Source organism: Mastomys coucha, unplaced genomic scaffold (genome assembly GCF_008632895.1).
Source record: "Mastomys coucha isolate ucsf_1 unplaced genomic scaffold, UCSF_Mcou_1 pScaffold18, whole genome shotgun sequence".
Taxonomy (NCBI): Eukaryota; Metazoa; Chordata; class Mammalia; order Rodentia; family Muridae; genus Mastomys; species Mastomys coucha.
In genome coordinates this window covers 84,260,840-84,276,803 of record NW_022196900.1, presented here as the reverse complement: position 1 = coordinate 84,276,803, position 15,964 = coordinate 84,260,840, and the positions used below count along the sequence as shown (strand labels likewise).

Here is a 15,964-nt window from a genome sequence, read left to right as displayed (position 1 = left end):
GCAAAGGGGATGGAGGATGGGGGATGGGGAATGTGGAAGAACTCTGGGTGGGGGAGACTGGGAGGAGGCGACATTTGGGATGTAAGTTAATGAACTAATAATTAAAAAGACATGAGGTGAGGAGTCACAACTCTGCTCTTTGGCCACTACACAGCCCACTGTCACTGTGGAGCTACCTGTAGCCACATGAGCACTTTCACATCCATGAGCGCAATAGACCCCTCCCCCCTTAAGGTGCTCTTATCAGGTGTTTTCCTTCTTGTTAAAGCAAAAAGAAACCAACACAGCATCCTAGGACAAAGAAAGTCTCCTGCATTCCAGGCAACCGTGGTTGTAGGAATGACCCCAAGAAAACAGCACTGAATAAGGTAACCCAGGAAGAGCCCCATATCCAAGTGGCCTTAAGAATGGAAGATAGGGCTGGGCAGTGGTGGCACGTGCCTGTACCTTTAATCCCAGCACTTGGGAGGCAGAGACAGGCAAATTTCTGAGTTCGAGGCCAGCCTGGTCTACAGAGTGAGTTCCAGGACAGCCAAGAAAAACCAAAAAAAAAAAAAAAGAATGGAAGATAGGGGCTGGAGAGCACTGATTGCTCTTCCAGAGGTCCTGAGCTCAATTCCCAGCAACCTCATAGTGGCTCACTACCATCTGTAGTGGGATCTGATGCCCTCTTCTGGTGTGTCTGAAGACTGCTACAGTGTACTCATATAAATGGAATAAATCCTTAAAAAAAAAAGAATGGAAGATTGTTTGTGATACAGAAGACTCTACTTGAACACCAAGCCATCTGTCAGCCACCTACAGAATCATGGAAACTCTTACCCCACATGAAGGTGCTGGGGACACGTTCTTGCCTCCCTCGTGTCACTGTGTTTCCATTCTTACTAGGGAATTCTATTCTTTTAAAAAATATTTATTATTTTACTTGTAAAATTATATGTGCTTGTGTGTGTGCGTGTATGCACATGTGCACTCTGTGTGTGTGTTGTGTGTGTGTGCGAGTGTGTGTGTGTGAAAATGTATGCACATGAGTGCAGGTGTGTAAGGAAGCCAGAGAGTGTTTCTCTGGAGCTGGAGTTACAGGTGGTTGTCATCAGCATACTGTGGGTTCTGGAGACTGAACTCAGGCCATTGGCAAAGGCGATGTGTGCTCTTAATTTATGAGTCATCTCTTTAGCTCTGGTTGTTCTTCTGAGAAAACACTGTACTCTGTCTAGACTAGATCTGAGCCACCAGGAAGCCTGAGGCTTGTCTACCCCTTGGATCAGGTGCTCCTCTGAGATCCATCCACTGGGATCTTACCAGGTCTTACATAACAGCCTCTATAGACAGACTCCATCTGTCCAGTTCCCAGACTGGGCATGCTTTGTGTTTGATGGATATGACATGGGCATCATATCTCATACAGAAGCCAGAACAGTGTTCAGTGCATCCCACATTAAGTAGTGTGACCCAATAACTAATCCTTTGTCACTTTTGTCTATTTTTTCCAGTTGGTGTACCTGTCCAAGAAAGCACATATACTAAATGTCAGTTTCTATTTTTATATAATAAAGTAGCCATGGTCATGGGTAACTTCTAGAATAGTGGATGTTTCTAAAATAATATCCACAAGTATAAAGTTAATTGTTGATAATTATTAACTTCTGGCAAGATTGTTTCTAGAATTGTTTGCCCTAGTATTGTTATCTAGTCCCTAATAGTAGCAATTATTTAAAGAAATTAAAAAAAATCTTTTTCTTGCAAATACTTATGTACTATTACTGGTATTGAATAATTTGTCTTTTGTTCAGTAAAAGTTCTTATGTATTTAAAAAGGCATGAACATATAATAATTTGCACACTGAAACAGAGAATTTTCAGAGGAAATGAAGTGGGGCCAGCCTGGCTACACATATCTGCCTCACAGACCCCATCATCTGTCATCAGCTAACTGTCCCCTCTCTGGCGACCATGTTTCTCACCAGAACCTGAGGTAGAGGTGACTGACTGACACACTGTCTCACATCTGCTTTGCTGTGGAGACTGTCTGCTCCACTGAGACTTCTTCTTAGTGAGTGTTGTTTTTGTCAGCATTGCTAGCTAACTTGATTCCTCCACAAAGATCCCAAGCTGCTGAGAGAGACCTGCCCTCCTCACTCCCCAAGCTCCAGCCAAATATGAAAAATGCAGACATTTGGTTCATTTAGATTTTCCAGATGTCGGATGTTGGGCAAGGGACGCGCCGTGATGACAGGTGACAGATTTTTACATTCCACCCACGTGTTTGACATTGTGCAGATGTAGGCATCTGGAAGCGGAGATTGATTTGTTTTATTAATGAAGAAGTCGTGAAATAACACTGGAGAAACCCGATGAGCCTCAGATGCCCATCCCTGTGCTACAGAACAGCAGCCACCTCTACGTTTGCCTGTCTCCTACATGTTCCTCCTCGGCACCTTCAGTGTGTTTGCTGCTATAAGAGATTCCTGAGACAGAGACATTCACAGAGAAGATATACTCATTTTGCCTCACATAATTGGAGGGCAGTCTAAGAGCATGGCCCCACCATGACTCCATGCTCCTCTGGTGAGAGACTTATCCTAGACTTATCCTAACCTCATGGGATGGTGGAAAAGCACAATGCATGCAGGAGTGTGAGGAAGAGGAGGGTACAGGGGCCAGAGAATAGTCTCAAATGTTGCTCCTCAGGTGCTGTCTTAGGGTTTCCATTGTTCTGAAGAGACACCATGACAAAGGCAACTCTTACAAGGGATACTATTTAATTGGGGCTGGCTTACAGTTTCAGAGGTTCAGTTTGTTATCATAGCAGGAAGTGTGACAGTGTCCAGGCAGACACGGTGCTGTAGAAGGAGCCAAGAGTCCTGAAGGCAAACAGAAGACTGACTTCTAGACAGCTTGGAGGAAGGTCTCAAAGCCCACACATACAGTGACACATTTCCTCCAACAAGGCCACACTTCCTAATCCTGTCACTCCCTGGGCCAAGTACATCCAAACCACCACAGGTACTTTCCACTTCTTTGATCCCTTTTAAGACAGTGTCTCTTTCAAGCCTGAAACTTGCCATGTGGGCTAGTTCCGCAGGGATCTGCCCAACGGTGCCACTTAAAAAGCCACATTTATTTATTGGTGAGTGATAAGGGTGAGTGCGTGTATGTAGGGCTCTGAGGACAACATTAGGGAGTCAGTTCTCTCCTTCCACCGTGGAAGGAGCCTAACTATATAGGTTGTCAGAGTTGTGGCAAGCACATTTTCCCAATGAGTCATCTTTCTGGCCCACAGTGATCTTTTGCATGCTTGGGGGGCGGGGCACAGGGAGAGAAGTTCAAGACAAAGTTTCTCTGTATAGTGATCTTTTTTAATGTGGGTTCTGGGGCTTAAACATAGGTCCCTAAGCAAGCCTTTCACCAGCTGAGCTACCTCCCAGCATAAGAACCTCCATCTTTAACAATCTAGTCTCCCAGAAGGTAATCTCACTCCATGCAAACATCGTTAATATTTCTTCACAACCTACCCACTTCTTTCCCACTGGCGGTCTACATGGCTACATCAGGAACAAAGTGTCAGCATGAGGTTAAATGAGGAGAACCACAGCCAGGTCACAGCAGAGCCATAGGAACCTGATTATAAATGTGATGTCCCCATGGCCTGCTATTTCCTTCACCTGCTATCTCATCAGACACATTCTCCACCCCCCTGACACCCCTGCTTCCAAGTTAGTCTTAAAATGATGGATATCAACAACTCCCTTCGAACAGGCCTTCAGGATGGACACTCCATTTCTTGACTATATCCAGCAAGGGCACAGCCTTCAGCTAGCCCATCTCATTCAGAACCTCAGTGAGTTCAGTGGGCAAGTTGGTATTTGAATCCCAACCCCCTAGTCTCAGTTTATACATCTATGGATGGGTAGAAGTAACTTACAGGGCTGTATCTCATAAAGCTAATGGGATTAATATTATGCAAAATATCAGTCAGGAAAGGCAGTTACTCTGTGGTCACATGCTTCAGTGGCTTCAAAATCACAGGTTTATTTCTTCCTTGTGTCATATGTGTATTATGGGGTGACTGTTGGTAGGCAAGGGGTTATAGCAGGTGTGACCCCAGTTGTTGCAGTCTCTGAGGGTCTGGAAGTGTCAAGGTGACTTTATAAACTACTTGACAGCATTATAAAGCCATAGCCACTGATGAAGGAAATCCGGTACAATTTAGCCTGCCGTCCCAGAGAGGCAGGCTTGGATATTACTTGATAATACTCATAAGATAAATTTGTGGGAGTCTCTGTTACTATCGTTTGCACAATAAACACAGTTGTGGTTCAGATTCCAGGAAGGGTTGGTATGAGGACCTCTGAGTGAAGCCCACAGAAGTTCAAATTTCTTATGCAAAATGGTGCAGTGCTTGCATAGAACTTAGGTGTATATAGCTTTTGACTTTCCCGTGACCTTCAGGTCCCTCGTAATACTCCATACAATGGAAATGCTACACAGACAGTCGTGATGAGAAATAAGAAAGTCCAACGTGTTGCTAATGAATCAGTCTGGCGAAGCTGTTACACCTTGGTTGCAGACCCATAAGTCAGTGTGGCTTAAATAACATGGGACTATTCTTCCTCATGTTATGTGCTTTTACAGATGAAAAATTTCTGGAACGTTCTTGATAGTGGTTGATTGGATTCATGGATGTGGATCCCACTGATAAACTGAGGGGTGACTATCATCAAAATGACTTGATCATTCCGCATAAAGTTCTTACTGCAGTGCCTGCCTCAGGGCCTTGTGAACAAGGGAAGGATCAGCAGTATTGATGGTACCATTACTTAAGTTCTTATTTAGGTCTCTCAGTTCTTTCTGCTGCTGTGGGTGGCTTTTCAATAAATACCTTAATGATGAAGTTTAGCCTCTGTTGTTTCCTAATGGTTATTTTCCAAGTGTAGGATTAAGTGCATAGGCTTTGAAATTTGACTGAGGGTGGTTCAAATACTGGATGATGGAAGAGAAACTTTAGCACAAGAATGAAGACCTGATTTCAAATCCTCAGAACTGATGTAAAAAGGCAGGCAGGGCTATCTGTATGCTCATAGCCCTAGCTCTAGCAGCTGGAGACAGTGGGATCCCTGGGGCTTGCCAATTGCCAGCCTAGCTCCAGGTTCAGTGAGAGGCCCTAAGACAGAGAATAACAGCACAGGATGCTTGACATTCTTTATCCTCTGTATGCACACACACAGGGGCACACATGTGCACACATGAATGTGAATGTTGACATATACACGAATCCCTTACGTGGCTGAAGAGCCAAGGTTGCAAGTGCCACCGTTTCTGGTAAAAACTTCTAAGTTACATCATTTGGTATCTCATGCCCTTGACGCCTCCCGTTCCTTTTCTGTCCTCTGATGGCAATACAGACAAGCTACGCTTTATGTCGGACTGAAGTGTACGGACTTGGAGTTACTGAATCCTGAATCGCCTGGTGGTATCATTCCCGAGAGCTGATATGAAGCTGAAATTACTGTTTCAGCTGAAATAGAAATGCTGAGAAATGGTGTCCACATTATATAAGCCTGTGATGCCATGGTCTAGCTCTAGACCTAAGGTCTAGCCTGAGACAGGGCAGGGCCTGTGCAGTTTGCCTTAAAGACAGCTTTGTTTCTGACTTTGAGCTCCCTAACAATGTCATTCCGGTGTCCACTCCTAGGTGAATAGATGCAGTGATGTATCAGACTCCGGTAGGCACAGCATGAACTTGAGATTCCTCCTCTTAAGAGAAAGCAAAACTGCTCCTTGGCTTTTGTTAACTGCAGTCAAAATGGAAAGCAGGAGGTTGCGGATTAGTCTATTAAATATTTAGATCAGTGATTTGCTACCCTCCACGGATATCAAGAATCACCTAGGGTGGGCAGACTTGAAAACAATGAAGTCTGAGTCCCACCCCTAGAGACTATGATTTAATTGGTCTGAACTGTGAGCTGACCATTGGGAGTGCTGAACGTTCCCCCAGATGATTCTAATAGCAAAACGTGACTACCGTTAACTAGACTGGTGGTCCTCAAACCTGCGGGTACTGCCAAAATCCCCTGGAGGGCCTATTAAAACTGACTGTAGGGACCCTCCCCTAGAGCTGCTGATTCTGTGTTCAACAGATGTAGGGGGACCCTGGGAGCTGGCAGTCTCAAATGTTTACTGCTGCTGTGGCTACGTCTGCTGCTGCTGCTGGTGCAGGGTACCCACAGTGAGAGCCGTCGGGGGCTGGTGACCCTGTGCTCCCTGTACTTGTGCTACAGTGAAGGGCTCCAGAAGACAGCAGTCAAAGAGGCCCTTTGAGAAGCAGCAGAACAGAGAGAACATTCTCTCACAAGCTTCCCGAGTCACTATGGTGGAGGCTGGTTCGTTTGTTTTGGCTTTTTGAGACAGGATCTCACTTTGTAGCACTGGCTGGCCTTGAACCTACAACTCTCACCTCAGCATCCTGAATGCTGAGAATACAGACATGTGTTACAAAGTCTGGCAAGCTCTCGTGTTTTCCGCCCCCCTTTAGAAGCCCGCAGCTGCTGAAAGCACTTGGTTGGGATCTGAAGTGCTGGTCCTTCATCTTGTGGCCTGGAAACATCAGTCTCTCTCCTTCCATTCCCTCCATTAGTGTGGTTATTTGCCGCAATTTTTCCTGGCCTGCATGAGCTACAAAATGCTGATGCTGTAGCTGTACTCAGTATCTGAAGCTTCCAGGACAGAGATGAGGGATCCTTGGGTCTCTGACTCAGGTGACTAGAAGCCTCGGTGGGTGACTGTGTAGAGGCCGCTCTGGAGTGCACCCAGAAGAGAAGCAACCTGGCATCACTCCAGGTCCAAACATCCAATGGGAAGCCAGATGGCCTTCAGATGCCTGGGCAGCTCTGAGGAGTTGGGTTGTGTGGTAGTGGGGAACTTAGTGGAAATGTGTGTTTGTGTGTTATCTGAACGGCTGGCTCAAACAGCCTGTGGCAGAGCAGGAAAGTAATTTAATCATCTTGGATTTACTGAGGGAAGACACTCCATTCTATACACCTTCTGCTTGGTCAGGCAAAAGTTTCTCAGATTCATCAACAAGAAACTCGACGACGATGGCAGTAGAGGTGGTGGCGGCAGCAGCAGCAGCAGCAGCGGCAGCAGCACCGATAGTAATAATGAGAACAACTCACACACAGCATTGACCCAGGCCAGCCTGATCCAGGCTCAGAATTCCACACTCTCCACATTCTTGAGGCACCAAGGAGGGATTTCCTTACCCCCACTGAATAGTTAAGCAAGCTGAGATGTGAAGTGGGGTGACTTGCTCTGTGTGACCTGGTTCACAGATCCATGTTAGTTCTTAGTGCTTGGGAGTCTGCCTGGGAGGAGGAAGCCTGGTGATGGTTCAGGGTAAGGAGCCCCGGCTGCTTGCAAAGTCTATAGTTAGGTTCTGTGGGCTGAGAGCTCCTTCCTGACCCAGGCAAAATTAGGTCAAGTGTGCTCACTGACTAGCACTCCCTCTTGGGGCCCCTGGCATGGTGATGCCTGGTTTCCTTTAGGCAAGGGAGTGAGTCTCTGTCTTCTGTCTCTATATCCAGGCCTCCCCCAACCCCTGTACTCTTATAAAGGTAAGCCCCTTCCCCCACCACACATCTTTCCTAAAGCAGGCCCTCCTCCCAGCCTCTGAGATGGATACCTCCTCTAAGGAACCTCATGGCTGCCTGGCTGTATTTGCTTCCTCTAGCCCTCCAGCCACTGCGATCACAAACACCCTCTCCCTGCCTCTTCCTTCTTTCTCACCAATCACCATCTCTGTGCCCATGTGACATGGGAGAAAATAAAGACCAGGAAGTTGGTCAAGCCAAAGTCTAGTCCAGCCTTGGCAAGTGTCAGCTGTGAAGTGGTTAACAAGGGTCACCAGCCTCAGACAGACCCCACTTGGAGCCTCTGTTGTCAACCTGTAAACTGGGGGCATTTGTTCTGATCTGCTCCTGTTTCTGGGAGGAAGCAGTAACTGTCTGCTGGGGCTAAGTACACTATCTGGCACAGAGAACGAGCCTCGGTTAAAGGTGATTAGAACCAGTACCGATGCTCTGATGGTTCCCTTCCCCGGCCTCAGTTTCCCAGGAGATGCTTGTTGTTGGAGACCTTTCTAGATCTGACATCCTCTGACTCATGGGTACCACTGACTCATCTCCGTTTCTGCCTCCTCATCCTTGCTCTCCGTGAGACAACATACCGTCCTTCCTTTTGTCCTCGGACCATTGCCCCATCATCTCTGCCCTGGGAGGGACGGGAGAGGGGGAGTGTCAATATTTCAAGCCAGTCAGCCCCCTTTGTGCCACCATCAGATTGCCTCGGATTTCTGAGGCACCAGAAGAGTAGGTAGTGGATATGAATACCCATTACATTGGGGAGGGCTTTTTCTTCTCTCTCTGACTGATGACAGCTAAATTACTGCTAAATATAGGCCCTGCATTTGCATGAATCTGCAGCTTGCCACAGCCAAGCTGGGGGTTTTATTGACAGCTGAGGCACTGGAGGCAGGCAGGCACCTGCTCGTACACCTCTTCCCCAGGAAGCTCAGAGTGGAATCAGGCGAAGCAAGCCCCTCCCTCACCTCCTCTCCGAGCCATGTACTCCTCTCTCCAAGCCCCTATTTCTTTTGGTTCCAATGAAAAGAGGCTTGGGTTTTGTGTTCGAGTCCCCCATCCGGTATGTAGCTCTGTGATCCTGAGGTAGCTACTTCACTGCTTGGGTTGTGTGTTCGAATCCCCCATCTGCTGTGTAGCTGTGTGATCCTGAGGGAGCTACTTCACTGCTTGTTCATCCTTCTCCAGCCACAGTTTCCTCAATGGTTTGCTGGGGGCATAGAACACGGAATGGCTGATCTTATCTTCTAGAGGCAGAAGTTCTGGCTTGTGCTGTTCCAAGGTTCTGACTTGTCATGCCAACGTGTTGAAGGGTTTGCTCTTGGGTTATTGGTTCCAAACCCTGAATGGGAGGATCACATGCCGATCAAACTCAAGATGAGAGAAATGAGGCAGCTTTCTTTGTTACCTAACCCCTCCTTTTCCAAGAAGCCTGAGCTTGCACAGATGTAAGGATGAGGTGTCCCCTTTATGGCTCCCACCAGAATAGATAACACGGATAACAGTGTTTATTGAGTATTTACAACACTGCAGGCATCTATCTCTCTGTCTGACTTCACATGGGTTAACTTAATACCCTCAAGGAGCCCATGAAATAGGTCCTAACTCTAAGCTGCAGACAGCTTAAACACTTGCCTAAGGCTATGAAGGGTAACTCTCAGAGCCGAGATTGGAACCTAGTTGCCTGGGCTCAGCAGTGGCTAGGATTAATGTTATGTTCATGTGTTCAGGCTTATACCATGGCAGGGTGAACGATGAGAATCTGAAGTGCAGACCGGACCCCATGAAGCGCACAAGACACACCAGCAACAGAAGCAAAGCTGGAATACTGTAAGGAAGGAGGGGGAGGTGTGGTGGGAAATAAACCAGGGGGGTCTTCTCCACTCCCTCAACAGGTACTGGGGATGAAGACAGGATGTACCCAACTCAGGCTGCCTGACAAATATGACGGGGACTCGGTGTCTTACACAGCTTACGCTCATTTCCTACCATTCTAGAGGCTGGGATATGTACAGTTAAGGCACCGAGAAGGTAGGCTTCAATTGGAGTCCTGCTGTCTTGGCCTGGAGAAGACACCATAGCACCATGTGCTCACATGACCTCATTCCTTTGTATGCAGAGAGAGGGGTGGAGGGAGAAAAAGAGGAGGGTCTCTACAAAGACTCTAATCCCCACACCAGGGCCCAACCCTTATGACCTCATTAACCCCAATTAGCCTCCAACGGCTTCATCTTTAAATACCTTACTTCAGGCGTTAGGGCATCAATTTATGAACCAGGGTTGGATTCACAGCCGCTGCTAAGTGCCTCTTTTCAAAGCAGGTGTCCAGTAAATGAGCTTGCTTCTCTCTTCCTCCTCCTCTAATCATTGGTTGAATTATTTATTTTTGACCCAAAATAGGAGGCTAAACTCAAGACACCGTAGTCTACTCTGGGCGACAAGACAAGAAGCAGTCAAGTCACGACTCATGGTAACATTTAGTCAAGGGCCAAGAGCCCGGGCTCATTCGGGGCTGTGCCAGATGGAACAGAAGGTCCAACTTCTCCTGTCAATCATGGCGGCCAATCTGCTGAACTTCCAGGCCTTTCCTAGGCTGAGCTGCAGCACTGCAGATCACAGTTAACTTGGGGACAGGTTTTTGGACCTCCAGAGCTAGACCATTTAAGGATAGAAAAGTCTCAGCTGGCAGAACCAGTTTTGGAGAGAGATGATTTTCTGGGCTTGGGGAAAGCTGGACTAAATGTGGATGAGGATCTGGCTTAAAGACTGTGACATCATCAGTAGATATTTAGGGAGAGATTCTAGCAAGGGGAGATAGCACTCATGGGAGGGGAGCCAGCATGCATAGATCAGGTTGGGCCTGTCCGAGTCCAGGGTGTCAGCTGGCAGAGTGGTGGGTGAGCTGGTATTCCAGTGAGGGCTGGGCAAGAACGTTCCTGAAGCAGGAACGCTGGTGTTAAAAATCAGAGGCTTAGAAGGACCCGTTGCCATGTGGAAGGGGCCAGAGCAAGGGTGGAAATGTGTTCCAGCTGCCTGGGGCTCACGCTGCCCAGCGAGAGAAGGAGCAAGCTAGCCAGCAAGAGAGCCAACAAGAGCTGAGTCTATGTCCCTGCCAAGAGCGTGGTTGTTGTGGTTACGGAAATGCCATGTGAAAGGACATAAAACAAGATGTCCCTGTGGTGTGACTAGAGGTGCCAATTCAGTGCAAATGACAAGGGGGCGGATTGACACAATGACCTGGCTCTCAGAGCCCTGTTTGAATTCTAGACCTACACGACTGTGATCTTGGACAGTGATGAGAACCCTCCATATGTCTGTTTCCTCCTCACCTGGTTATAAAGACCATCGAGGGTTACAAACCTTTAGATGCAAAGTACCCATGGTGGCCACACGGAGGGAGGGCGCTGCACAGCTGCTACTTCCAGATGGAAGCATTCCCTTGTGGGAGGAGGGGGAGGCTCCTGAAATTCTCAAGAAAGTCATGGGACTCCTGAGGTCCCTCCTCAAGCAGTAGACAATTTCTGGGCAAGAGGAGGCTTTTCCTCAAGTGGTGTAGGTGACCCTAAGAATGCAGTTTTCACAGGCTGTAACATATGCTGGGATGGGCTTCACACTACTGCATCTCTCCCCAAGAGTTCTCCCTGTGTCTGTAAGTATCCCCAATAAAGTGATTGGTTCACTAACCTGGACTTAGATACAATTGGTTTTGGGGGTGGTGTTAGGTCCTCTTCTGGCTGAGTGATCATTTCTATGAATCTCTCCAGAAGTCACTCCACAGAGGGAGACCTCAGGCTCTTCTGTGGTTTTGCATCTCTAGAACAAGAGCTGGGCAAATGACTTCTGTCCTACTGGAGCCTCCTGACATCAGCAGCAACTCCCAGCTTGGGGGTGACCATGACCTAGGGAGCATCCTCTGAATAGAGGATGACTTGATGGCCAGCTGCAGAGGCAGGTCCTCTAAACCTCCAAACTTCTCTTAGTCTCTAAAGCCATGGAAGACCAAGCCCATTTTCTTTCCAGATTTAACCAAAGGAGGAGTGTTGGAGCCTCTGATCCTACCACAGCCTCAGACCATTTAACTGATACCCAGGCTTGGCTTCTCGAGTCATTTCTGAGGGTTCCTGAAAGTGCTCAAATTCTAGCTCTGGGGTTGCTCCTGGACTTTGGCTAGCCATAGCACAACCCCCTAGAGCCCAAGAGAAGAAATTCAGTCCTGACAACCCCAGTGGGCTTGCAGTATGCTGGCTGTTCTTTGCAGAGATTATTTGGAGAGCCTTGAGTTTGATGGAATCACTGTCACTGCCCACCTCTCTAAGCCTTCCTCTGTGTCACTTTATCATACCCACCCACTCGCCCATCTAATCCCCCCAAGGGCTTTCTGCTTCCTGTCTGTGTCCTAAGAGAGACCACCTGCCTCTGATTTTCTCCCACTGGCCATTTTTCATCTCACCCTGATTTTTCTCTGCCAATTCTGCCTCCTGGACCCTGAGCGGATGGAGCCGCTCTGTCCATACCCCCTTAGGACTTGGATTCACTAATCATGGTTGGCTTCCCTTGACTCTAGCAGCTTCCATCTTCTGTGTGGCTGCATGACGGTGTTATCTCCTCAGTATGGCTGACCCCTAGCCAGCCTCTGCTCAGTTGTGTGAGTGTGGGGGCTGGGCAGTTGGATGCATGCAATGTAAACATCAGACTTGATTGTGAGACACTGCATTGTGTAAGCGCATGCTCAAAGCTTTCCTCAAGTGGTCTATGACCCGCCAAAATGTCACAGCCCAGTGGTCGAGTCTTCTCTTGGAGACTGGAGAGATGGCCCAGTGGTTAGGAGCACTTGTTTCTCTTTCCGAGGAATGGAGTTCAGTTCTAAGCATCCATGTTAGGTGACTTACAACCACCTGTAATTGTAGTTCCAGGAGAATCTCAGGTTCTCTTCTGGCCTCTGAGTATACCTACATGCACTTGTGCAAGGCCTCACACTTGCACAAGTAAATCTTTAATAGTTTGTTGTTGTTACAGAGCTAAGGATTGAACTCTGGGCTTCACACACTAAGCAAATGATGCACAACTGACAACTGACTGGGCTGCCTCTCCACCCCCGAGAGTGCCTCTCAATATGCAGCTGTATCTACACCTTTAAGGTCAAAGGCAGGATGATGTTCTTCATCACTGTGCCAATTGAATTATTCCTGTCCCAGCACCTGACACAAGGTTGGTTCTCATTCAGTGCGAAGCCAGGTGTGGTGGTGTTGTGGTAAATATCCAATCCAAAAAAAAAGCCCAGTTAAAGAAATCACAACTCAATTAACTGGAATACAAGCTATATGCCTAGAATTGGCAGATCTACCACTACATTACTCTATTCCCATCTATGAGATTCCATATAACTTACGGTTTCTCCAAGTCACGTGCTTCCACTCCATTCTCCTTCCAGTTCCTCCTCCGTCATCCTCTCTCCTCCCCTCTCCCTTCTCCCCCAAACTTTTCAGCTCCACCTTCCCTCCTACTGTCCAATCACCAGCTCTAGTCTTTATTTGAAAAGGTAGGGAGAAGGTTCACAAGACACCTTGTCTGCACATTCACTCTGTACTGGCTGGTTTTGTGTGTCAACTTGACACAGGCTGCAGTTATCACAGAGAAGGGAGCTTCAGTTGGGGAAATGCTTCCATGAGACCCAATTGTGGGGCATTTTCTCAATTAGTGATCCAGGGGGTTAGGGCACCTTGTGGGTGGTGCCATCCCTGGGCTGGAAGTCTTGGGTTCTATAAGAGAGCAGGCTGAGCAAGCCAGGAGAAGCAAGCCAGTAAGAAACATCCCTCCATGGCTCTGCATCAGCTCCTGCTTCCTGACTTGCTTGAGTTCCAGTCCTGACTTCCTCTGGTGATCAACAGCTATGTGGAAGTGTAAGCTGAATAAACCCTTTCCTCCCCAACTTGCTTCTTGGTCATGATGTTTGTGCAGGAATAGAAACCCTGACTAAAACAAACTCCTTGTCTTCAACCCCTCCCAGGAGTGCAGAATTAGCATTAAAATACAAGACTAGGGCTATCCACAAAAGTGGTTCATATACTTGGAAGGCTAAGGCAGGAAGATGACAAATATGAGGCTGGCCTGGACTACATAGCAAGCCTGCCTCAAAAGCAAAGGCTAAAACAAAACAAAGCAAAACACTATAGGTTGAATACATTGTCTGTGAACGGTAGCACAAACTATCTGGTGGGGAAGACATGTTCAGCAGTAAAAGATTCCTAACAAAGAAGACAATTCATGTGCTGGTTCCTTGTGCAGAGTGAATTCAGGGCCCTTTCCATCTCTTCCCTCTGGCTTGGATTTGGGTCTGGGAAACTGCACAGAATTCACTCTACCTTTGGGGCCCTGTTCTAGTTTCATTTCTGTTGCTATGATAAAAACAACCAGACCAAGGCAACATATGGGAGGGAACAGTTTATTTGGATTGCAATTCCTGGTTATAATCCATTATTAATGGGAAGTTCAAGGCAGGCCTGACGGCTCATCCACACAGCATGACCTCATACCAAGGAACTCACTGTACAGTTTCAGGAACCATGGAGGAGGATGCTTGCTGGCTGGCAGAAGGTTCATACTCTGCTAGCTTTTTATAGTTCAGGACCTCCTGCCTAGGGAATGGTGCTGCCCACAATGGGCTGCACCCATGATGCAGCCCATCCAATGATGCTTCCAGCAAATCTATCCAAAGAGTCTGTTGCTGCTGGGTTAGAGTCATCTGCTGGGATTGACCCCTCTGGGTTCACACTTCAGCTCTTCTGCTTCCTCAACGCCACTCTCCTTCTCCTACATTTGACTCAGTTTCTTTACAAGCAAACGGCAGCTACTACAAACTTTACTAGCAAATGGGCTCTCTTACATCAATTAACAATCAGGTATGACCACAGATCAACCTGATCTAGGCGATTTCTCAATTGAGACTTTTTCCAGATAATTCTAGGCTGTGTGAAATTGGCAGTTAAAGCTAACCAGGACAGGCCCTTTAAGGCCCCACATCAGTGGTATAGACTTCACCTCTTCCTATCTGCCAATGTCAGCAGTGTTTGTTGCACCTGGCCAGGACTCTCTCAAGATAAGTCACTGAGAGAAAGGTGTCATCCCATCTGCAGACACATCAACCTGTTACAGGTCTCTCTCCCAACAATGACCCATAACTCTCTTGAGAGAACAAAGGAAATAAAAACAGGGGCGATCTTTAGTGCTTAGAGAAACTGATTGCCTTAACATGTGCCCCAGTAAACTGATGCCCAGAGAGAGCTGCTGCACACCCTGAACCTAGAGTTAGCTCCCAGCTCCCCTCATCCCCCATACAAGTGCTCCTCTTGCTGTCCTCTTCATCTCTCAGCATGACAGGCAGGAACAACTGGAGTCCTGTGCCCCCTGATGCCCTGATGCCCACAAATATCTTCCCCTTCTTTTATATATCCCAGCAGCTTGGACTACTTTCTGCTTGGCTGAGGCATAGGGTCTCCTGAAGATTAACCTTTAACCTCCCACACATGTGTTCTGTTCTGGCAATGTGTCAAACCTCCCAGCTTCTCATACAGTTAAGGCCATATTTACCATGTGGCCTCTGGCACCAAACCAGGGTTCAAATCCTATATCTGCCACTGCCCAGCTGTGTGCTGAAGGGCAAATCACTTGTCTGTGTCATGTCTCTATTTCAAATGTAGATGAGTCTGTTGTGTTTGACATCAGGTGAAGCAGTTAGCTCAGTGGTAGGTAACTGCTAGCTATGATCTTGTGACTCTATCCCACCTGCCTTTATTTAAACCACCTTATCTGAGCCAATAGCTGTCCCTATGAGGACATGGATGCAGGTTTCTATCTGTGCACAAGGAATGGTCCCTGGGCATTAGTAAAGAGGGTAACTGTCGTGGTATCCAATGATGCTTCCAGCAAATCTATCCAAAGAGTCTGTTGCTGCTGGGTTAGAGTCATCTGCTGGGATTGACCCCTCTGGGTTCACACTTCAGCTCTTCTGCTTCCTCAACGCCACTCTCCTTCTCCTACATTTGACTCAGTTTCTTTACTAAATGGCAGCTACCACAGCCACCAAGCCCTGTGTGAGAATTCCATAACGGATGTGAAGCACGGCGCTTGGCTCTCACTATGTCACTGTTAGTGGCGATGTTAGCTGATATTTATTGAGTACTGAGTGCGTGCCAGGCACTGATTTAAGTGGTTTTAGATATATTAATTCATTTAATCTTCACAGCCACCCTACAAAATAGACACAAGTTTCCCTCTGCTACAGTTGCAAAAAGCTAAAGCCTGGAGAAGTTCAAGGAGACTTGCTGGTG

The 15,964-nt window shown here is 47.4% G+C and overlaps 1 long non-coding RNA gene across 5 annotated transcripts; it reads right to left on the bottom strand.

Moving 5' to 3' along the window:
* Positions 1 to 4,007: 4,007 nt before the first annotated feature.
* On the bottom strand, positions 4,008 to 12,275 carry LOC116095568. Of its 5 annotated transcripts, XR_004120641.1 has the most exons (6): positions 11,322 to 12,275; positions 10,998 to 11,199; positions 9,879 to 10,289; positions 9,376 to 9,465; positions 8,606 to 8,979; positions 4,008 to 5,795 (listed from the first exon to the last, which is right to left on the bottom strand). It is a non-coding gene; the product is annotated as an uncharacterized LOC116095568 (long non-coding RNA). The 5 variants fall into 5 exon arrangements; XR_004120640.1 differs by lacking the exon at positions 4,008 to 5,795 and having other exon boundaries at positions 8,464 to 8,979; XR_004120643.1 differs by lacking the exon at positions 4,008 to 5,795 and having other exon boundaries at positions 8,464 to 8,979; positions 9,879 to 10,062.
* Between the last annotated feature and the right edge of the window lie 3,689 nt (positions 12,276 to 15,964).